Raw genomic sequence first — 24,841 nt, 5'->3', positions numbered from 1 at the left:
TTAAATATTATCAACGATCTTCTTCATCAGTAACATAATGTTCAGATGCTTTTGGATGGTCTTAAAAACACCAACCTGGGTAGTGAGAAAACAATAAACTTTTAATAATTTGAAATAATTTGTGACTGCATTGGCTCTGAATATCCTGTCTTGTAATCTGTCAGCAAGGAAAAGATGCAGAATGGGTGGAGTAATGCTGAAACGTTCCCAGACTTGAAGATGTGAAACTACTCATAGTCAGGGGTGAAGGAGGGAGCTTACAGCAGGGGGTGGGGGGGAAGGGGAGCCCTCAGTAAAATTTGCTGACCTGGGGGTTCTTGGTGAATTGTTGTGAATTCAGAGTGATCATCTCTTATCAAAAAGGGCATTCCCTGGTAAACTTTGCAGTTGGTCCCCTGCCATGAGGGTGGATACCCCATCCTCCCCCACCTCCTCCGCTACTGCATATAGTCATGGGTGTGGTCCTCACATTGATGAGCAATCCACTAAAGGAGCTCTAAAATGAAAGATGTACATAGGAGCTACGGGTGTAATTGCAAACGTAAGCCAGCTGAGTCTGGCCTGGACAGCTGGCTGATTGGCCGGAACAGAAATGCAGGCTTCACAAGGACTATTCAGCTCCTCTTTTACTCTCCTACATGCCTTTATTTGTATCAAGTAGAAAAAGACAATATAGTCGGTAATATAAAGACTAACTCTTAAGACCACTTAAGTTATATATATATATATATATATAACCACTATTGTAGATTTCCATCATTCATTTTAAATAAATGAAATTATCTTACGTCATGATTTGTTCCTTGAGTGATTCCCCGCTCATGAATATGACGATCTCTCTTTCATCACCTTCTGGTGTAATGAGATACTGACATCCAAAACAGTCCATCCATCTATCATCCAGCTATTCTCTATAGCTGTTTGTCCTATGCAAAGTAACAGGGGTCCAGAACCTATCCCAGAAGCTACAAGCCCAAGGAGGGCACCCAGCATGGGGTGCCACCCTATGGCAGGGCACACTCACACACCATGCACATACACATTCACACACTCACACACCATGCACATACACACTCACACACTCACACACCATGCACATACACATTCACACACTCACACACCATGCACATGCACACTCACACACCATGCACATACACATTCACACACTCACACACCATGCACATACACATTCACACACTCACACACCATGCACATACACACTCACACACTCACACACCATGCACATACACACTCACACACCATGCACATACTCACTCACACACCATACACATACACATTCACACACTCACACACCATGCACATACACATTCACACACCATGCACATACACACTCACACACCATGCACATACACATTCACACACTCACACACCATGCACATACACATTCACACACTCACACACCATGCACATACATATTCACACCTACTGATTTGGGGAGAAACCGGAGAACCTGGAGCAAACCTTACGACAACCCCCTGAAAGAGTCTGTATGTCTAATACAATTTCATAATACAGTTTTTACCCATTGCTTGAACACTATAGACACATGCTTAAACCAAAGTAACATAACTTGAAGTTGTTGTTACTATACCTTAAACAAAGTGTAACCATACCTTAAACAAAAGTGCTGCTTAGCACTTTAGTTGCAATTCTGCAACACACTTACTCCTTTCTACAACACACTTATTCCTGCACACTACACACTGTGTCATACATAAGACACTTCATTCAAAAATGAAATCTCAGGGTACCAGTGGGAAAAATAATCTCATTTTGAACATCTATTCAAAATACAAAACACATTGGGCAATTGAAAATACTTAGACACACACCTGAAAATACTTACTTACAAAATGGAACACCAATCAGCCAGCTACAAAAACACCTCACTTAAGCCATTTTGAGAAGTTTGCAAGCATGGAAGCAGGGAGAGCTAGTGGCAGAGGTAGAGGAAGACAGACAGACAGACAGACAGACAGACAGACAGACAGACAGACAGACAGACAGACAGGCAGGCAGGCAGGCAGAGAGAGAGAGAGAGAGAGAGAGAGAGAGAGAGAGAGGAGGAAGTGGTCGAAGAGGCTATGCAAGGACCATTATTTCTGATGACATAAGAGCAACTTTGGTGGACCATGTCATAAACCATGGCCTGGCTGTGAGGGAAGCTGGGCAGAGAGTCCACCCTAATCTAAGCCGTTTCACAGTTTCATCCATAATAAGGACATTCCGACTGGAAAACAGGTATGTCTTCAACTCTCTACTCTACTCAGACTGTATCTAGAGTATTTACAATACTGTACCATATCACATTGCCGTATCACATGTACTGTATTTCAGGGTGACTAATGCTCCTTTTTGAACAAAAGTAGTAGTTTTGTGAAACATACGATGATAATGTGTTGAAATGTTTCAGCACTATGTATGGTATACACAGTAAAGTACAGTATATACAGTACTGTAAAAAAGAAGCAAACCAATAACAATTTCTGGTTGCATTTTTCTACAGAATGGCTAGAAGACCTACTGGGGGTGGATGGCAGCACCTGTTCACACAACAGCAGGAACTTGTCATTGTGAACCTAGTGAGAGCAAACAATGCAATCCGTCTCCACCAGCTACAGCAACAAATACTTCAAGATAGGCAGGTATTCAACAACATAAATCGAGTAAGCATTACCACTATCAGACGCATCCTGGTAAAGCACAACATGACCATGAAGCAACTGTACAGGGTCCCATTTGAGATGAACAGTGTCAGGGTCAAAGGACTTCGACATGAATATGTACAGGTAAGTGTAGCAGTCCTTTACATTTACAATACAGAATGGGTGCAGTCCAGTAACAGTTGAATATGTACCATTTGATCAGTACCACATAGATATATTTGGAAAGCTACACAGGTACCTGTGTGGTGGGGTGGGGCGGTTCTGTATGTGTAGTAGTGTAGTTGTGTGTTTTGAGTAATGCCATCCACAATATGTATTTTTTGTTGCAGAGAATCTTGGACATGGATGGAGCTGCTCAGCCTCATGAATATATTTACGTTGACGAGGCTGGATTCAACCTTAGCAAAAGTACACGACGGGGACGTAATATACTTGGCCAAAGGGCGATTGTGCACGTCCCGGGGCAGCGCGGGGGAAATATCACATTGTGTGTCGCCATAAGCCTCCGAGGGCTACTGCACCATCATTCCAAACTGGGTCCATATAATGCGCAACACATAATCATATTTCTAGATGCACTTCATGATGCAGCTGTACAGGACAGACCAGAGCAGCTCAGGTTTGTTGTTGTCTGGGATAATGTCAGTTTCCATTAGGCTGCTATCGTCCGGAACTGGTTCACCAACCATGATCAATTTGAAGTTGTGTATTTGCCCCCTTACTCACCATTTCTCAACCCTATAGAAGAGTTTTTTTCTGCTTGGAGATGGCGCGTATATGACCGCCAATCACATGCCCGCACGCCTCTTCTGCAGGCAATGGAACAGGCCTGCGGAGACATTGAGGTAAGGTCAATCCATGAATGGATTTGGCACACAAGGGGATATTTCCCCGATGCTTAGCAAGAGAAGACATTGCTTGTGATGTTGATGACATCCTGTGGCCAGACCCCAACAGACGGCAGGATCCATAAGTCCACTTATGCACAATTGTGTTTTTCTGTGTTTACAGTAGTGTATTTGTTTTATTGTTGCTTTAACTGAATTTACTGTAAAGTACACGACTGTAATGTACAGTATTTAGTATTTCATTTTTTGGGTGTTGTGAAAACGTGCCTTCTGTGGAACTGAATAAAAACAGTGCAAACAAAAGCCTGCCGTGTTTTATATAAAGTAGACTAGTGTGTTGCTGCTGATTTGTAAGTGTATTCATATGATGCAAGTGGGTTTCATTTTGTTATTAGAGCGACATTTTGACAAAGGATTGTTAGGTTTTGATAGCAGAGTTTCAATTTGACATAGATGTGAATGGTTTATTTCCCAGTGTCGTGTCTTATTTGCTTGTGTGTAGAGTTTTGACATGATGAGTCAAGTTTTGCAAAACGTGCTCAAGCAACGGGCAAAAACTGTAATATAACAATATACTATAATATATAAAACTGTATAAAATATGAAGATATATACTATTATATATATATATATATATATATATATTTTTTTTTTTTTAATATATAAATATATCAATATAAGAAAAAAACATAGGGTGGATATCAACATTTTACTTTCTCTCTTACTTTAAAAGCATGATCCTAATTATAAATATTAAAAAATAAAACAAAAGTAAAAGTATTACTGACAACTGGGACATAAGTTGACAGACCACAGAGGCGTAAAGATAAATGTGACATATAAGTGTCCCAGTTTACCTTTTGTTCCACTTAACCAGTATTGATCCTAAAAACAGAATAAATCCGTTCCATTAAACATAAAGTTAACCGCCAGTTACCATGAAGATTCACATGCAGTCCATTAAAAATTAGCCTTTTAGCTGAAATCTATTCATCAACATTACATCTATGGACAGTTGCTGTGCTGTTTGGTGGTTCAGTGGCAGCAAGTCTTGTCCTTGAAACTGGTTTGCTGACAGTCCATGATGGCTAAAGATGCTGCCCAAGCAGTTTGCCAACTTTCTGCAAACATTCTTGACTTATAAGAAAGCCATCTATCTGCAAGTCTGTGAGGCACGAGCTGAAGCATACTGGCAAGTCACTAACAGGCTTGGCAAAGGAGATGAATAAGGTGCTGCAACAGAAATATGAGCATAGCTGCCTGCCATAGAATCATCAGCATCAGGGAGACTGAGACCGGGCAGAGCACCACTGGGCAGTTCCTGAGGATGGGAAACCCACCGCATGCATTTGGGCCATATGAAGATCCAGGAGGCTGGGGTGGAGTCTCTGTGTCCAGTTTATACCTGACTGACTGCTTAGACAAGTTCATACGTCAGGTACCAGGCATTTCCAAACTGCTCCAGGGTTCACTGTAGTTGCCATTAAGCTATGTGCTGTGACTCCTCTTGATAATATCCAGGGTGCCCTATGAAATGAAGCACCTCCTTCTGGGAACCAGTAACACCAACACAACCCTCAGCAATGATCAGGGTCTTGTCATGGAAGGTCCCCCATGTCACATTAGGATCAGCAAGTACACCCATGTCTGCAAGTTCCTCCCACAAACTGTGTACAGATTTATTAGAAACAGTCTGATCGTGGAGTCTGGCCAGGTCCGTCCTCATTCTCCTAGAAGGTGGTAGCCTATTGGATCTAAGCTGAATCTTCAGAGTAGCAATACCAAATCTGTGGTCAGAATACACAAACTGGGCACTTCTGTGGACTCTGCGGTACTGTAAGAGCCTCAAGCACTTATCCATGAAGATGTGATCGATCTCATTTGACAATTACTTTTTCGCAACTTAATTATAACATCTACAGCAATGCTTTGTCTTACCCAAGTATGTTTGTTCAGATAAGCAGTACATCAACAATCCTTGTATAGGATATTAATGATAATTAAACACACTTTGACAAATTAAGGAAACACCTGAAAAATCAGTACATTTCTAATACGTCACTGGCAATCTACTGATTTACCATTTTCAAACCAGCATTATTTACATCATCCAATTCATTTTATGAAAAGTACTACGAAATCAAATTTTGCTGTGCTGATCAAGGTAAGAAAGGGAGATTTGCTGAGGCAGTCACACAAGCAGGGGGTCATAAGTTGGGGGTCAGAGGAGATGGATAACATGACAAAATCAAGAGGCTCAGTATTTTGTAGCTCCCCCTCCCCCCCGGCTTGACAAAATCAACTGAAGCAACTGAAAGTGCAAAACAGGACAGGCTGAAGAGGGGTTAACGTAATCTTTTTTGGATTTAGTTTTTTTCCCCATAGAAAAGGTATGAGTACAGCATAGAACAAAAGCCTAGAATAAAAGTTTTCAGAGGCTGCGCATCTTTGGAAACTAGGGCCACAAGGTCTTACTGACAGAGATGTATTAGATCTGTAATGGATTAGCGCTACCACTGAGAATGAATGGGGATTTTTTTCAGGGCCGGTTAGTTAAAGCCGCATGTTAGCTTTCGCATTGGTGGTTCAGTGGTAGAATTCTCGCCTTCTACACAGGGGCCAGTTGCAAATAGCTGTTACAGAAAACCATCCAATCAGAGGGAAGCTTTTTTGAGTCATCTGTGCTGTTCAAATTCCATGAGAGACATGGTACGAATCCACCTTGAGGTATTATAAAATATTAGATATGTGAGTGGAAAGTATTGCAAATACTTAAGCTTCATACCAGATTTATTGGATAAATGCTGCTACTCTGAACATAATAAACTACTACAACAGATTGCCAGAAACTTGCTACAAGTTTACTAATCTTTCCGGGTATTCCCTTGTTTGTCAGTGTGCTTAATTATCTAATAATGTCTTACAAAGGACTGTTGATGTACTGCGTAAATGATCAAAACGACCAAATGTGAGATTTCATTAAATGTGAGATATGTGAAAACATTGAACATTAATTGCAACTGCAAATTTAAAATTAGATTTTATAGTTTATACCAAATGTATTGGATGAATGCCGCTACTTTGAAGATAGCAAATTACTACACTATATTGCCAGTAACTCAGTAGAAGTGTACTGATTTTTCAAGTGTTCCCTTGTTTGTCAAAGTTTGGTTAATTATCATTAATATCCCCCACAAGGATTACGGGGGATCATGTCCATTCGTTATTCCGCGTGTCTTTTTACCACAAGCCATAGCCACATGCCTATGTGTCTATCCGAGCGGCTGGAGCAGACCAAGGGGACGCCCTCCTAGCACCTGGCTGCGGCAGGTGGGTGGCCATTTCCAGAGCGTATGACTGGACCGTGTGTCTGCCTGGCGGATTTTACCAAGTTAGTGATGCTACCTTACTGGTGACACAAAATTTCTTTCATCACCCACACACAGGATCAAATAAGGGTCATGTTAATTCATTATTTAGCACGTGATTACAGCAAACATTGTATGAGAGACAAAAGTCAGCCATTATCTCTCATCAAACAAGTGACATGGCTGCAAGCTGGTGACTCGTTCGGTCTTAACAGAATTTTGTCCCTAGAATAAAAGTTTTTAGAGACTGCGCGTCTTTCGAATATCGGAACAGCGCCACAAGGACGTAGTGGCCAAACATATATTACATCCGTAGTGGTTTAGCGTTGTCGCAGAGAATGAATGGGGATTTTTTTTTTTTTTTTTTAAGGACGGTTTAGCTTAATACGCCCCCTACCGCTTGCATTGGTGGTTCAGTGGTAGAATTCTCGCCTGCCACGCGGGAGGCCCGGGTTCGATTCCCGGCCAATGCAACCCTTTTCCCGTGGAGAAGGAGTCGGTGCTCTCTCCGAATACTTGCACTGCCGTCAAGGCCATCAACACCACCAACCGGTTTAACCCAACCTTCGCTCTTTCATATTTCTGGCCTTGTATCTGTCCCACAGAAAAACAAGCTTCCAGATTCCATTATTCACTTTGCTTCTACTCGCTACGTGTACAATGCCAATAAAGGCAGCCCGTCCTCCTGTCCTCTACATTCTCTACTTGAACTGTTCGACGTGTGTTTAAACACATGATATCGCTGCAGGTTGCATTCAGCATTCTGCTGTACAGACCAAGTACCTAACTAGCGATCGAAGTAAGTTTTATTTAATTTAAAAAAAAAGAGAAAAAAAAGAGTGATATATTGGCCGGGAATCGAACGCGGACCGAGAGAGAGACAGACAGAAAAGCCAGCCAGTTTACTCACGCGAAACTAGCGAATTAGCAGCGAACGATAACGTGGGCCCTTTAAAAAACACCTTACGAGATAACTGTAAATTCATCCCGTACTTTCACATTTATCCCAAGCAATGTATGCGTCTAACCTGTCTCCACAGGGTATATCTTAGAATAAAAGTTTCCAGAGACTGCGAGTCTTTAGAAACTAACGCCACAATTGCGTAGCGCTGCAATGTTGTAGTGGCCAAAAATATATTACATCCGTAGTGCTTTAGCACTACCATAGAGAATGAATGGGAAACGGTTTAGGGCCGTTTAGCTAAACTATTCTCCGCGCGCGGGTTCGGGCCAGTTGCGAATAGCTGTTACAGAAAACCATCCAATCAGAGGGAAGCTTTTTTGCTTCATCTGTGCTGTTCAAATTCCATGAGAGACATGGTACGAATCCACCTTGAGGTATTATAAAATATTAGATATGTGAGTGGAAAGTATTGCAAATACTTAAGCTTCATACCAGATTTATTGGATAAATGCTGCTACTCTGAACATAATAAACTACTACAACAGATTGCCAGAAACTTGCTACAAGTTTACTAATCTTTCCGGGTATTCCCTTGTTTGTCAGTGTGCTTAATTATCTAATAATGTCTTACAAAGGACTGTTGATGTACTGCGTAAATGATCAAAACTCTAAAACCTGAAATTACTAATCTGCAGGATAGTAAGGGTCTTATAATAGTAAACGACATTGATATAGTAAATGAGTTCAATGATAGTTTTGCACGGGTATTCACTGTTGAGGACCTTAGTAATTTACCAGTTATTACCTATCCAGCATTGTCTATAGCTAATATATATATAACTGAAGCAGATGTTTTGCAAAGCCTAGCTAAGCTCAAAATAAATAAATCACAGGGTCCTGATGGCATCTTACCTATAGTGTTAAAAGAGATGAGGGATATTATTTGCCGACCCTTAACTTTACTGTTTCAAAAATCCTTATCTGAAGGTGTGGTACCTTCTGATTGGAAGCACGCCTTCATAACGCCTATTTTCAAAAAAGTAATTTGTCTAACTATAGGCCAATCAGTCTAACTTGTATAACTGGTAAAGTTATGGAGGCTATAATCAAAGAGAAAATGGTAGATTACCTGGACTCCAATAACATTTTGCGGGATAGCCAGCATGGATTTAGGAGAGGTAGATCCTGTTTAACAAATCTGTTGGAGTTTTTTGAGGAAGCTACTCAGGAAGTTGATGATAAGAAGGCCTATGATGTCATCTACTTAGATTTCCAAAAGGCTTTTGATGTTGTCCCCCACAAGAGGCTCCTACTTAAACTCAAAGCGACAGGTATTTTAGGTACCGTAGCGACCTGGATTGATAACTGGTTAACAGATAGGAAACAGCGAGTAGTTATAAGAGGCACAATGTCACAGTGGGCTTGCGTTCATAGTGGGGTACCGCAGGGTTCGATTTTAGGACCACTATTGTTCCTAATTTACATAAATGATATGGATACCAATATATACAGTAAACTGGTGAAATTTGCAGATGACACCAAGGTGGGTGGTGTAGCAGATACTGAATTAGTGGCTCAGCAGCTACAGCGGGATCTTGATTTAATTAGTGACTGGGCCGATACCTGGCAGATGAAATTTAACGTCGATAAATGTAAGGTACTCCATCTAGGGAGCAGAAATATAAAGTACAGGTATTTCATGGGTGTCACTGAAATAAAGGTAGCTGATCATGAGAAAGACCTTGGTGTGTATGTTGATGCTTCCATGTCCCATTCTCGCCAGTGTGGGGAAGCAATAAAAAAGGCCAATAGGATGTTGGGGTATATCTCCAGGTGTGTGGAGTTTAAGTCAAGGGAGGTAATGCTAAGATTATACAATTCCTTGGTGAGACCTCACCTTGAATATTGTGTGCAGGTTTGGTCACCATATCTTAAAAAGGACATTGTGGCCTTAGAAAAGGTGCAGCGTAGGGCCACAAAAATGATTCCTGGTCTTAGAGGAATGTCATACGAGGAACGGTTACTTGAGCTAAATCTGTTCAGTCTCAAGCAAAGGAGACTGAGGGGGGACACGATCCAGGTATATAAGATTCTAACAGGTTTGGATGCTGTTCAACCAAATAGTTACTTCAGCATTAGTTTAAATACACGAACTCGTGGCCATAGGTGGAAATTAGCGGGAGAACATTTCAAGCTGGATTTAAGGAAGCACTTCTTTACGCAGCGTGTAGTCAGAGTATGGAATAGCCTTCCTGATAATGTAGTGCAAGCTGAATCCTTGGGTTCCTTTAAATCAGAGCTAGATAAGATTTTAACGACTCTGAGCTATTAGTTTAGTTCTCCCCAAGCGAGCTTGATGGGCCGAATGGCCTCCTCTCGTTCGTATAGTTCTTATGTTCTTAAAACGACCAAATGTGAGATTTCATTAAATGTGAGATATGTGAAAACATTGAACATTAATTGCAACTGCAAATTTAAAATTAGATTTTATAGTTTATACCAAATGTATTGGATGAATGCCGCTACTTTGAAGATAGCAAATTACTACACTATATTGCCAGTAACTCAGTAGAAGTGTACTGATTTTTCAAGTGTTCCCTTGTTTGTCAAAGTTTGGTTAATTATCATTAATATCCCCCACAAGGATTACGGGGGATCATGTCCATTCGTTATTCCGCGTGTCTTTTTACCACAAGCCATAGCCACATGCCTATGTGTCTATCCGAGCGGCTGGAGCAGACCAAGGGGACGCCCTCCTAGCACCTGGCTGCGGCAGGTGGGTGGCCATTTCCAGAGCGTATGACTGGACCGTGTGTCTGCCTGGCGGATTTTACCAAGTTAGTGATGCTACCTTACTGGTGACACAAAATTTCTTTCATCACCCACACACAGGATCAAATAAGGGTCATGTTAATTCATTATTTAGCACGTGATTACAGCAAACATTGTATGAGAGACAAAAGTCAGCCATTATCTCTCATCAAACAAGTGACATGGCTGCAAGCTGGTGACTCGTTCGGTCTTAACAGAATTTTGTCCCTAGAATAAAAGTTTTTAGAGACTGCGCGTCTTTCGAATATCGGAACAGCGCCACAAGGACGTAGTGGCCAAACATATATTACATCCGTAGTGGTTTAGCGTTGTCGCAGAGAATGAATGGGGATTTTTTTTTTTTTTTTTTAAGGACGGTTTAGCTTAATACGCCCCCTACCGCTTGCATTGGTGGTTCAGTGGTAGAATTCTCGCCTGCCACGCGGGAGGCCCGGGTTCGATTCCCGGCCAATGCAACCCTTTTCCCGTGGAGAAGGAGTCGGTGCTCTCTCCGAATACTTGCACTGCCGTCAAGGCCATCAACACCACCAACCGGTTTAACCCAACCTTCGCTCTTTCATATTTCTGGCCTTGTATCTGTCCCACAGAAAAACAAGCTTCCAGATTCCATTATTCACTTTGCTTCTACTCGCTACGTGTACAATGCCAATAAAGGCAGCCCGTCCTCCTGTCCTCTACATTCTCTACTTGAACTGTTCGACGTGTGTTTAAACACATGATATCGCTGCAGGTTGCATTCAGCATTCTGCTGTACAGACCAAGTACCTAACTAGCGATCGAAGTAAGTTTTATTTAATTTAAAAAAAAAGAGAAAAAAAAGAGTGATATATTGGCCGGGAATCGAACGCGGACCGAGAGAGAGACAGACAGAAAAGCCAGCCAGTTTACTCACGCGAAACTAGCGAATTAGCAGCGAACGATAACGTGGGCCCTTTAAAAAACACCTTACGAGATAACTGTAAATTCATCCCGTACTTTCACATTTATCCCAAGCAATGTATGCGTCTAACCTGTCTCCACAGGGTATATCTTAGAATAAAAGTTTCCAGAGACTGCGAGTCTTTAGAAACTAACGCCACAATTGCGTAGCGCTGCAATGTTGTAGTGGCCAAAAATATATTACATCCGTAGTGCTTTAGCACTACCATAGAGAATGAATGGGAAACGGTTTAGGGCCGTTTAGCTAAACTATTCTCCGCGCGCGGGTTCGGGCCAAGAAGGTCCCTAAACAGTTTCCCATTTATTCTCAATGGTAGTGCTAAACCATTACGGATGTAATATATTTTTGGCCACTATGACCTTGTGGCGTTGTTCCGATATTTCAAAGATACGCAGTTTATTAAAAAGTTATTCTAGAGACAAATTTCTGCAGAGACGATTTGAGGCATCAACGTCTCGCTTCGGTTGTTTATAGTTAGTGTTCTACAGGGTAAATTTACAGTTATGTCGCCAGGTGATTTCATAACAGCTTTTATGGGAACATTATCGCTCACAACTATTTCACTTATTTGATGATATTTGACAATATGTGTGGGGTTTTTTATGTCGTTATATGGTAAAATCTTGTCAGCGCGTTACTAGTATTGACAGTAATTTTGTGTCACCAATTGGCTAGCATCGCTCACTTGGAAAGTGGCTGACGCAGGGCTTGTGGCATGCCCTATATGTCTGTAACTGTTACACTTGATTTGTGTTATTTATATTTTATTTTTGTTTACATAATTTAATTAGGTCAATTTGTTTTCGGAATATCAAGGAACTCAGTTTCAATATTTGTTGCACCCGAAACCGTTTCGTTTGCGTTCTCTCTTCTTACGGACGCAAAGGGAGAAGGAAAAGTGAAAAGGAGGGGGAGTAGCCAGCTAAAGGCAGAAAAAGAGTATTATTTAATTTTTGACCTTTCTGAGACTGATATTCTCTTTAAGAGGACTCATTCCCTCTCGGTTGTGTGCAGCCAGCGAGGTATGTTTGAATTTATTCATGTTTTAGTTGTTTGCTGTATTTTAAGTTTTCAGTATATGTTCGCTGTTGTATGTGAATAGTTCGACGGTGGATATACGAAAGGAGAATCTGTCGATGCTGTTTAAAGACGACGAAAGATTGTAAAAGAATAAATCCTTCAGTAACCAGAAGAACCAAGGTGTCGCGTGTTTACTGGAGGTAATGAAAATGTCTATGGCTTGTAGTAAAATGACACGCAGAATAATGAATTGACATGATCGTTTTTATATTGTGTGTGTATGGTTTTAATCATGAGCGTAGCCGCCATTAGATCTGAGGGGAACTATTTGTTTGAAGTTCAGAGATCAGAGAAGATGTACAGCAGATTATAAATATCAGCATTTGTTTCATGATAATTTTTTTACGGTACCTTCTTAAAATAAACCTAAAAATCTGTTCTGTTTTTCGTTTATGGTAGGTCAAGATGCACAAGAAAGTGGTGTTCACAGGGAAAATCCGTGTTGTGTTCTGCAAGGGACTACTCGGGTTTCTCCTGCAGGAGCCATCTGAAGAAGCCAGACGGATTAAGGATAACCCCACTCTGCAGGACAAGTCTGTACCCATGAGGGAGGACCTTGTGCAGCAGAGTGCTCTGGCTGTGGTCCATCAGAGAGGAGGGGATGCCTCAGACTGGAAGGAGGTGTTGGGGGATTACATCCTGCAGTTTGGAAAGTGTAAAGGTGAACTCTTTCAGGTGGCTTTTGGAGAATGATGTCGGGTACACTATGTACCTTATCACGAACCTCTAGATGGAGGGAGCTGAGCAGCATAGCAAGGACAGCCTACTGTCACTTGTGAATTATGCTCTCAATTTTGCAGCGATCCAGTCTCTTCTTGCTTATGAGGCTAGTGGCATGAGTGTTGGGCCAGCATCATCAGAAGATGATCAGCTGGTTGGCATTTGCTCCCAGGCCAAGAGCACCTGGAAGGAGATATGGGATAGCAGGGCTGATGGTTACGCAGACTTCATCATAGGGAAGAGATGCATCCCAGGGTCACGAATGTACAAGCTGCAGCAGTATCTGCAGAAGAGGCAGCAATCTGCTACTGCTCCTACACCTGGAGTGCATGCCTCAAGGATCCCAGATAATCCCATGGGTAAGCTATTTTATTCAGATTTTTATTCACCTTTTTATATGAAATGCAAGTTTAGCATTTCTGTAGGCACAGAAATAGTGTTTTAAATTTTCCTTGTATTCATCCATGTTAAAATATACATGACATATGACAAATGCTTATACTTCATCCTTAACTGGGTAAACTAATCCTTGTTTTTGTACACTCCAATTCTTCTGTGCACCACAGTGATGGATGAGGATGAAGACTTGGAGAGGGCGATGTTGAGTATAACATCATCTAAACTACAAGTGCAGAGCTGTAAGTACACAGTTACTACACTAACCAAATGTGAAAATTGATGATGGCTCTATCTGGTTTGTATCTGATGTCTCCCATATTTCTTTTCTCTGTGTTTGTGTGTAACCAGTTGCTGTACCAGCAGCAGCAACAGTAGCAGCAGCTGCCATACCCGGAGTGTCATCTGAAGCAAAGACAGGTTTTCAAATAAAATGTTTCAGCACTGGAGTGCAGTTCTTTCACGTGACGAATTTCTCTCCAAAACTGAACTTTGACTTTAACTGCTGTATTGACTGTCTTCTGGCCATGTTCTGGCCATGTTCCTCTAACAATATGGTTGTGTGCTGGTGTTATACTAACTGTCCTAAGGACTATGAAATGATGCCTACCATGATGAACTGAGGCCAACCACAATGAGGGTAAATATGCACTTTTCCTCTCAATACATATTGGACAAACTAAGCAGAGTTGGATACTAACGCATGAATGCATGCTTGTTCATTGGGTCATATTGCTCCTCCTGCTTAGACTAGCACGTAGTGATTAGGATAGCAAGTTTATTTGGTGTGTCTGTGGAAATGAGCTGTTTTAAATTTGTGAAGCTATGGGAAGTGGCAGAAGTAACAGTATAGCTGTTGGAGTTCCTACTAACACCATTAGTAAAATTATAAATTCTCAAATGACCATTTTGTCTGTTGTAGTTCCACCTGTGGCACTGTCCAAACCGCCTCCTGATATAACTGCTGAACTGCACGCATTACCAATTGATGGTAAAAAATTGTGCAATCCTATTCATTTAATCAAATGCTATGTTAATTTTATTTACATAAAAATAATCATTTGGTTGATTCACTTTCTGGCAGCTCCAGCCTCACTAAGTGTGCAGAGAAAGACACCTGTGCCCCTTCCACCTGAGCTGGTGTTCCTCCTGAAGGAGACAGCAGGTCCCACAACGGCAGAGACGCCCCAGTCAGCTCCAGGTATGTTTTCATTTTAATGTAGGGCTAATGTTGAATTGCACATAAGGTAAGACGAGACAAGAAAACCTTTATTAATCGCACAGTTGGGAAATCTGCATTGTTACAGCACCAGACAGAGGAGTAATAAAAAAAAGAAATAAGGGACTATACAATATAAAGAAAACCTATACAATGTACAAAAGAGGAATATATATGTGACAATGTATATTAAAAGTGCACATCTTCAGATGCCTAGTAATTATATGCTTAATGCATATATATTGAAATAATATATGTTTCATGGGTATATTATTTAACTCACTATAATTTTCATAACCACCTCACATATTGTCATGTTTATGTTGTGGTTTTTCCTTCCCCGCCAAACAGAAGTCAGAAGCCGCTTGTGTAGATCCAGATTCAGTCTTTATTGCAACAATGAAGTTACAACCAAGCCCAGACACTTAGAGTGTGTCAAATACTATTTTACACCAATTTTTATACAAGTTCTTATCATTTAACAATATCTCATCACTTAAGCATCATCATTCCTTCAGCCATTCACAATCATTGTTTTTTCCCTTGATCCACACCCCTAGGTGATAAGTTTGTCCATCATTTCTTTTACCGTTTGGTCTCTCGGCTGAACATAATAGGTGATGTGACGATCTCCACTTGGTTTTTTAAAAATGCTCAGCCGTGAACTTCTGGTGAACTCGGGCGAATCCCTTCCTTCAGTAGTAAACCTTGGCAGCTTCAGCCTGTTGCACATTGTCTAACTAGAAAGTTGATAATATATTTGTCCTTTGACATAGTGATAAAATATACTCTAATAAAAGTGGATATTCATAGATTCAGGACTAACATAAAGTAGCTAACAGAAACTCAGACTAACAAAAGGTGCAAATACATACTCAGTTGATTACATTGTGTTGATTACATTATAATGTTTACATTGTAATGATTACATCATGGATATTTGGCATACTTTTTAATAAAATCATAATACTTGTATTGTACGTTATATAGTGCTAAATAATATTCCATACTTATAGCCTATACAGATGCGTAACAGAATGACTGCACTCCTTTTTCAGGACCCAGCATAGGTGCTACTTGCACCTCTGCACCCAAAATACTTACTTTTGAGGACAGTGGTGAAGATGGTAAGAATGTACGGCATGTAGACAACCCCTACATTTTGGGACCTCCTGACACTAAGATCTTGTCTTAGCTCTACTGTAATAATTTTCTCTTTAGTTAATTTGGAAAAAACTTTATTTAATGTATAATAATTATAATGGCAGTAAATCATATTTTGTCCTATCTATCTTCCTTTTTAAATCCTAGTTCCCTCAGCCCAGCCACCTGTTCTTGTTTCCCTGTCTGGGCATGCACATGATATGAGCAACTGGAGCTGTTCTCAACATCAGAAGCTACACAGAGCTTCAGGATCACGGGCTGTGGCCTGGGTTGCGCCCATTGCGTAACACAGGGATCACAATTTCATTGTGGCGTCTTCCTCCACAACCTGAGCTCATTGATACCGTTGCGGACCTCCCATCTCCCAACTTCTTCTAGCTGCACCCATTTTTCACTTGGAAGCCCAAGAGCATCCTCATGGTCAGGTTGAGGAACAACTACAGCCTACCATGTCTCCATGGCTGTCCTCATCCGCAGATAGTTTCTGCTGGTGTGGGCAGGCCTCGGGTGGTTGTTGGCACTGGTGGACAGTATTATATCTTGTCCTTACGACTGTCCTGCAAAGCCTGTCGGAGAAACTGGTTTGCTGACAGTCCACAATGGCTGGAGAAGCTGCCCAAACGGTTTACAAACATTCTGCCTGCATTCCTGACTTATAAGAAGGCCATCTGCAAGTCTGTGATGGACGAGCTGAGGCGGACAGGAAAGTCACCAACAGATATGGCAAACCTGGTGAGCGAGCTCACCTGGCATAACTGCATGCAATAGAGAGTGTCAGGGATGCTGAGGCTGGTGTATATGGGCAGAGGACTATTGGGTAGTTCCTGAGGAAGGAAAATATGCCACATCCATTTGGGCCATATGAAAATCCAGATGGCTGGGGTGGAGTTTGTGTCCGGTTTCTACCTGACTGACTGCCTGCTAGAGGAGTTCAGACGTCAAGAGCCAGCCATATCCAAACTGCAAACTGTCCAGGGTACTTTTGGCCAAGTCTGACCATACGGGGACGGTTGCTCAAAAAGTAACACTGGCATCTGGGGTCATGTCCAGTTATGCCATTATGAACGAAAATTGGATGTTTCCTGGGTGATGGTTCAGTCTGAGAGGTCCTTGGCGCCAATGTACCAGGGATTGGCCAAGTGGTACAGTGATGCTGGAGTGGAAAATGCAGGCTACCACTGGGTGGACAGGTAAGAGCAGCCGTTTTTCTCATTTCACTGTCATTCAGCCTTGCCAAAATGATGTCTAAATGAACAAAATCACTTTCTTTGTTTAAATTGTTCTAAATCTTGGTGCCTTGCATTTAGGGAATGCTGTGCTCCATTTAAGATCCCGGACTGCAGTCCAAGTGCACATCTACACTGGGATGCATGGAAGAGTACCCTTTCCATTATTGCTGGGGCCACTTCTGGGCCACTGGTGAATACTTGTGCCTCACGGTCATATTACAATTCCAACATCATTGTGAAGCTGGACTTGTTTCGCTCCCTGAGGCGTTTTTCACTGGAGTGCACCTCTAAGCATCAACCTCTATTTAGCACTTTCTGTCAGCTCCTCTGCTGCCTTCTCTGTGGTGGATCAAGAGAACCAAAAGAAACTGCAGGACGCCTACGAGTTCTATGGTATCAGTCCTGCCAATCCCACAAAACAACACATACGGGAGCACTGCAGGACCAAAATATCACAACCCACAGAGCTGCTGGACAGAGTAGAGAAAGTTTTGAAGCATTTTCACCTGGCCACGGACCCCAACAACGTCCTACTCTTCAAGCCAACTATGCTGAAGACGTGGTGCATTCAGAGTGTGCACATCCTCCGCGGTTGCCTCAGTGATCCCGAATTCTCTGAGGGCATAATGTACAGATATGCTGGAACTCTTCAGTTGAACTCTGTACCTGGTAAAGTGGCCAAAGTCCCCATCTGGATCCCTGTCAGGGGTACCTCACAACAGGAGGGGTACCACTTCTACCAGGCCCAGTGGATCACCGGGACTCATGTCTCCACTGAATTGTTCCAGGCCCAAGGCATGACAGGGGTGGCACGGTGGAACTACCAACGGCTGGTGGACCTTAAGCAACCAGGTGTCATCCTCCCTGCTGTCTTCGATCCAGTTTTAATGGCTTGAGTTGAACTCTGCCTCCCAGAGTGTCACTGGGCAGAAGAAGTACCCCGTACTTCATCTCTCTGATAAAGACACTGGAGAGAACTTTGGCCTACAGTACAGAGAACTAGGCTGCCAGCCAGTTCCTCTGGATTGGGACAAACACAGAACCCAAAAGAGAGATGAACCAGCTGCTCCTGTGCCTCCATCCCCTGTGCAGATACCTGCTCCTGCCCAAGCTTCAAACCCGGCATCCTCGGCATCCCCTGGACCAGCACCATCCATCAGCCATCCACTTTCTGCTGCTGTGCTGCTGAAGCAGGAGATGCTGTCTGAAGATAACCAGGAACCTCCAGCAGCAATGGGTATGCTAACATTTTTTGGGCATACATTTTTGTGTTATATTGTAATGTAATAGCATGATCAATTGAGGAACTATTATTGCTTTATTGTATTGCAGAACCCTCACATGCCCTGCCCCTGCCTCTGAGATCCTCACCAAGGAGTGCCCGCACTGGACCCATAAAGACGGGTGGATGCGTTATTGTATTGGACCACACACGCTGGACACCACCCATGAAAGAAGCCATTGGCTGCTTGCTGCAGAAAGTACCATGGGCAGAAGGACATTCTGAAGCTTGTGGATCAAGAATATGCAAACATGGTCCATCAGTCTGCCGCAGATCCCAACAGCTTGCTGCACCCCACAACCAGGCTACATATATCCCGCTATGTGAAGCACCTGGCAAAACTTCTTAACACTAGTTCTTGTTTGAACACAAGCCAGGAAAAACTTTGAGACCCAGCAGCTATGGCACTCTAACAGAGGGGAGCAGGACAGCTAGTGTTCCTGTGGTCACCATGGAGCCGGCTATTGTCAACTCACATGCACCTGCCATGTCCACACCTCTGACAAAAGACTCCATTGAGAGAACTGTGGAGGGCATCTTGGACAAGCAGCAGCGGTTTCAGCAACACCAGCCGGAGCAGAAGAGAAAGCAGACAAAGACCTGTCTTGCCTGTGGACAGCCCAAGTCTCGATATGAGACTGATGGATCCTCCATCCACTTTTTCTATCAACAAGGGCCTGTGCGCTATTTCTCTTGCTCAAAGAAGGTGTATCAAAGTTATGCTGTTGAGGGTCTCTCTAACTGAAGTATTGCTTTGGATGTTTATATGATTAAATGTTTGCTAAACTTCTAAATAGATGGAAATATTAAAATGTGCAGATATGTTCATAATAAATTGTATGCACATATTTTGGAATATTTTGTTTTACACATGTACAATGTGCTCTTATTTAGTCATTTAGAGCACATAGATACATGTATATTTGTGTATGTTTGTTATTTTAACCGAATGCTGGCTTTAAATGTTCCATATTATTTCGATAAAGCCTCCTTTGGAGTACAGTCCATGCTTTCACGTTTGCGTAAAACACTAAGATACATAAAAAATGCTACATATTTGTATAGAGGCACTTTCATCTTCAAGATCTTCCTGTGTGATATATTTTGTTATAAATGTGACTGTTTTATGTTATACTGATGTGATTAAGATTGTTACACTGACCTTGATGCATGGCTGAAAATCTGTCATGTTCTACTTGCACTGTTAACAGGCACTCTTTGTATCCATATTATATACATACCATCTTCTGGGACCCTGCCCCCCATAGCTGACCCAGCCCTCTGCTCAGCATTGCTGCTCTCACCCAGGCCAGCGTCACACACATGCCCCCTTTTTATCAGGTTTTCTTGTTTTTAACGGGAAGTTTATCCTTGTTAATAAGTGATTGGTTTTCATCTTCATTTAGTCATTGTAAGCAGTTACTTTTGAATGCTGGCCTTATGTTTTCCATTGCAATATGTCCTTTAGATCCATTTATGATAAAACTGCATCATATGGCTCAAACCGTGCAGTGTCGGGTATCAGCGACATAAAAACATTGCAGAAACTCCAGTACAGAATGCGGTCGACAAAAATGTGCTCTCCCCACTTGCCTCTTTCTCTCCACTACAGGTGGTTTCTTTTACAACCTAATGCCGAGACCCATACACTCACGTGACTTTCACACCATCGGTAAAACCAAAATAAATTCCCAAGTGCAATATATATATGGCCGTTACATCCTAGCCCCTAATTACCGTACTGTAATAATTACAACAGATCACACACAAATGTCCATAAAATATTACCACAGAATAATAATCTTCTTGCGAAGACAAGTCTGAGCCAGAGGTTCAAGCACATAACCCATTTGGGTGATCTTTATCACCATCCTCTGTCAAATAAATAAATTGTCAGTCACCCTCACACTGTCTGGTGTAAGTTCCTTTTCAGGTTTCCACCGGTTGCAGAAGACAGTCCTTAGTTATTAGCCTGTCAAGACAATTAGTCTTAGTCTTGATAAGTAGCTTTCGAACTAAACCTCTTCTATCTGAAAAGTTTGGATAATCCTACCCATAACCCAGGAATTACGGGGTGCTTTATCATCCACAATAAGAACAATGTCCCCCACCGTAAAGTTGCGCTTTGTGCTGGACCTGCATTTCTGCCGTTCCTGCAACTGTGGTAGGTACTCCCGAACCCACTGCTTCCAGAACAGGTCGGACATATACTGAACTTGCTTCCAGCGATGGCAAACATAGAGATCTTTCTGAAATCCCCCTGGTGGTAAACATGGGGACGTCTTCAGCAACAGCAAATGATTGGGGTCAATGCTTCCAAATCATTAGGATCAGCAGTCATCTTTGTGAGTGGACGACCATTAATCATCGATTCTGTTTCACAAAGAACAGTGTGACAACCCTCTTCATCAAGATTCTGCGACCTCAGGGTAGAGTTAAGGACCTTATGCACTGACCTTATCAATCTTTCCCAAACACCTCCATGGTGAGAACCTGCTGGGGGATTAAAGGCCCATCGATGTTTTTTTTGCAGCAGCAAATCATTAATGCGAGCATGATTCCAACATTCAATAGCCTGTCTCAACTCATTCTCCACTCCAACAAAGTTTGTTCTATTGTCTGAGCGCAGTTCCAGAACTTGACCACGTCTTGCTATAAAACGTCGTAATGCATTGATAAAAGAGTCTGTATCTAAAGAAGAGGCTACTTCAATATGGGCAGCTCATATAGTCAAACAAGTAAATATTACTCCATATCTTTTCACTGTGCTACTTCGACTCTTAACTTCAAAGGGTCCAAAGTAGTCCACTCCAACCCTAGTAAAAGGAGTTTCCTCTGTACAGACACGACCCACAGGTAAATATGCCATCAGTTGACAACCTGGAGCTGCTTGCAACCTGCGACAGACGACAAGTCCACAAAACCCTTCGTATAGCTGTAGAAGCACCAGGAATCCAATACCTCTGACGTAATCTTGACAACATATAGTTATGTCCACTATGGCCCACTTCTTGATGAATGTGTCTGAGGAGAACATCAGCAATATGAAAATCTTTCGGTACTATGATGGGATGCTCTCAATCTCCCATCATCATGAGTCAACTCCTCTGCAGGAACTTGCTCTGCAAATCCTTTACAGTCCATGTCATTCATAAACCCTATGTACTGTTGTTGAAATAACAAATCCTTCTTGAATCTCCTTTGTAGATTTAGTGCACGCTATTCTGCAACCTTTCTGTTGTTTGGCATGTTGACTTCCTGTTCTTTTAAAGGCAATGCAATCTGATAATGACCATTCACAAGTTTAGCAGAATCTCTGACCAGTTTCATAAACATTTGATCCTCTCTTCACGTCAGGTTGTTCATCTTGGCTACACTCCGGGAAATCTGTCTTAAACTGCTGATGCCAAAGTTCATCAAGATTCAAAACAGAAATTCTATTAACTGCTGCGGCGTCATATTCTTGATCACCATTTCCTCCCAAAGGTCCATTAACAGTCCATCCAAGCATAGTCTTGGTGGCATAAGGTCCACCATCAACACTACGGATCACTTCCGGAGGTTCCAGGGCCTTTTGCACATTTGTACCTATTAGCAGATCAATTCCTGCATCAATATTCATGGTAAAACATCATGGCTTAAATAAGACCATCTGTCAAGATTCCTCTGATGTGGAATGTTACTTTCATTAACAGGCATGCTCTTTTCTCTGTGAGACCTTTTCGTGAGCTGAAGACATGACTCCAATGTGTGTCCATCTCCACAAAACAAACAGACCTTCACAGGTGGAACATTATTTAATGCCCGTTCCTGCCTTCCACAGTATTCACAGATATGGCAAAACTACTTTTCTTGGGTCTGGATGCAGGTTTTAAATTTGTTTGGTTCACACCTTTACTTAAGAATGGTAAAGTGTCCTGAATATTACCAAAAATAGGATCTGTTACAATTTTGACTTGCCTTTCAATACTACGGCTACAGTTCTCCAACGGTCTATCAGCTTATAGGGTAACTTCTTCACAATTGTAAGCATGTTAGCAGGCATATCCAGGTCATACATATACTGCACCTCATTCATCACATTACAGAAACCCCTGAGGAAAAAATGATAATCGTGTAATGCCTTTATATCCTCAGACTTAATTGGAGTCCATGACAAGGCTTTCTCCATATAGGCTGATGCAATTCGTTGCTCATTACCAAAATGTTCTTGTAACAAGGCTTTTGCTAGTATATCGCCCTTCTCTGGATCAGCATGCGAACAACTTCTTACAAGTTCTCTTGAGCGCCTTCTGGTGAATTGCTCAAGGAAATACAGACAATCGCTGTAGCTATCAGACTTACTTTCAACACCGTTTTCAAAGGCCCTGATAAAAGGTGTAATATTAGATGCATTTTACGATCCTTTTGAAGCCTTTCAATTTTACATGCCAATGCTTTTCCATTGAGTTTTGTTTTTCGTTTTGTAATCGCTGCATCGGATGCATTATTTTCGTTAGATTTAGCTGTTTCACTCATATTGCCTTGTAGTTCGACAGTCCAAACATTTGTCGAATAATAACAAGCTCAATAAACTTAGTTTCGTCAACAGGCTTATTCACGTTCAACACACTTCATTAAACGTCCAACACCAGAAACAGTTCGTCATCCAACTCAACGGACTTTCAGCATGTTACACTCTCCACAAACCATCAATACTGTGCTCCATCCAATAATACACAGCAGGAATCACAGTGGAACTTCACATGCCTACCAGTGTGGCGCTGACGTCATTGTTTGAAATAACTCGTACATGTGGCCGAAATAGTGTGAGTTTCCGATAATTCCAAGTCTCGTCTTCGGCCGTATATCGGCTTAATCCACAAGAAAAACGTGCAAAAACAGCTCTGCTTTCTCCGGACAACAGCACCTTTTTTGACAAAATGTTGGCTTCTAACTTACCAACGAGGCTAAGTGCGGGAGGTACCACGCTGACGCGCACGAATCCTAATTATCTCATTTTCTTTTATTTCCAGATACAAAATGTCCTTTAGATCCATTTACGATAAAACTGCATCATATGGCTCAAACCATGCAGTGTCAGGTATCAGCAACATAAAAACATTGCAGAAACTCCAGTACAGAATGCAGTGAACAAAAATGAGCTCTCCCCACTACAGGTGGTTTCTTTTACAACCTAATGCCGAGACCCATACACTCACGTGACTTTCACACCATCGGTAAAACCAAAATAGAAGCCCAAGTGCAACATACATATTACAGTTCTGAAACACTTATCTTTAAGTATTTTATTACATTTCTCTAAATACTGAGACGTAAAATTCTATAGTAAAATTTGAAATGTTTGTATAGAGGGGGCCTGACACACTACTGTCATCCTCAGAACCTGACTGTTTGGTTAGACTGATGATTTTTATTTGGGTCTGTCTGTCAGATGTGTGTCAAAAGTCATTTCAATAAATGCACCCAGGATCCTCATGTTTTGAATAATTTATCCCAAATTTTTAACAGTGTTGTCATATCTGCAATGATGACTGGAACCTTGGTGCATGGTGCATACTGCCATGTTTTGCTAGTAAAGTTTATTTTTTTATAGCAGAGCTTTTCCTGTTTCATAACTGCTTGCTGGTGGTATTTTAGGACTTGCTCTTTTTCTGTGAAACTATGTCAAACATAAAATTGATATTTAATTGAAATATTACATGCTGCTTTTTTCCTGGTTAAACAAAAATCACACAGCAGACTTTTTCTGCACACGACTGCTTTTCACAACTTTATTATGTGATCTAACACGATAGGTTCTGCATCATAAGAACATTCCAATATGTTGGTTAATATTATTTAAGCGGTTCATCAACAATCCTTGTGGGGAGTCTTAATGACAAACTTTGACAAACACAGGAATAACTGAAAAATCAGTATACTTCTAGTCAGTTACTGCCAATACAGTGTAGTAATTTACTGTGTTTAAAGTAGCACCATTCACCCAATGAATTTGGTATAAACTACAAAATCTAATTTTAAATTATTCTTTATTCATTACATACATAGTTACTACAAGTACAACATGTAGTGAAATGTACAGTTGAAATTAATTTTCAGTGTTTTCCACTCACAGATCTCACATTTTATCATTTTAATAATTTAAGCAGTACATTTACAACAGCCCTCC

The 24,841-nt window shown here is 41.6% G+C and overlaps 2 long non-coding RNA genes and 2 other non-coding genes across 10 annotated transcripts; all 4 read left to right on the top strand.

Annotated features, from left to right (window-relative positions):
* The first annotated feature begins 251 nt into the window (after positions 1–251).
* On the top strand, positions 252–3,838 carry LOC125715385 (uncharacterized). The gene is made up of 2 exons (XR_007384040.1): positions 252–2,810; positions 3,017–3,838. It is a non-coding gene; the product is annotated as an uncharacterized LOC125715385 (long non-coding RNA).
* A 3,467-nt stretch (positions 3,839–7,305) lies between these two features.
* Positions 7,306–7,376, top strand: trnag-gcc (transfer RNA glycine (anticodon GCC)). The gene has a single exon. It is a non-coding gene; the product is annotated as a tRNA-Gly (tRNA).
* A 3,647-nt stretch (positions 7,377–11,023) lies between these two features.
* Positions 11,024–11,094, top strand: trnag-gcc (transfer RNA glycine (anticodon GCC)). Its single transcript has one exon. It is a non-coding gene; the product is annotated as a tRNA-Gly (tRNA).
* Positions 11,095–11,848: 754 nt separating this feature from the next.
* LOC125715381 (uncharacterized) lies at positions 11,849–20,575 on the top strand. Of its 7 annotated transcripts, none has more exons than XR_007384035.1 (10): positions 11,849–12,092; positions 12,682–12,799; positions 13,059–13,738; positions 13,946–14,017; positions 14,127–14,766; positions 14,860–14,976; positions 16,053–16,121; positions 16,306–17,348; positions 17,466–18,624; positions 18,720–20,575. It is a non-coding gene; the product is annotated as an uncharacterized LOC125715381 (long non-coding RNA). The 7 variants fall into 7 exon arrangements; XR_007384034.1 differs by lacking the exons at positions 11,849–12,092; positions 12,682–12,799 and adding an exon at positions 12,120–12,601 and having other exon boundaries at positions 13,059–13,320; positions 13,460–13,738; XR_007384031.1 differs by lacking the exon at positions 11,849–12,092 and adding an exon at positions 12,120–12,601.
* The last annotated feature ends 4,266 nt before the right edge of the window (positions 20,576–24,841 follow it).

The sequence above is a fragment of the Brienomyrus brachyistius genome, chromosome 20, assembly GCF_023856365.1.
Source record: "Brienomyrus brachyistius isolate T26 chromosome 20, BBRACH_0.4, whole genome shotgun sequence".
Lineage (NCBI taxonomy): Eukaryota > Metazoa > Chordata > Actinopteri > Osteoglossiformes > Mormyridae > Brienomyrus > Brienomyrus brachyistius.
This window is presented reverse-complemented; position numbering and strand designations above follow the sequence as displayed.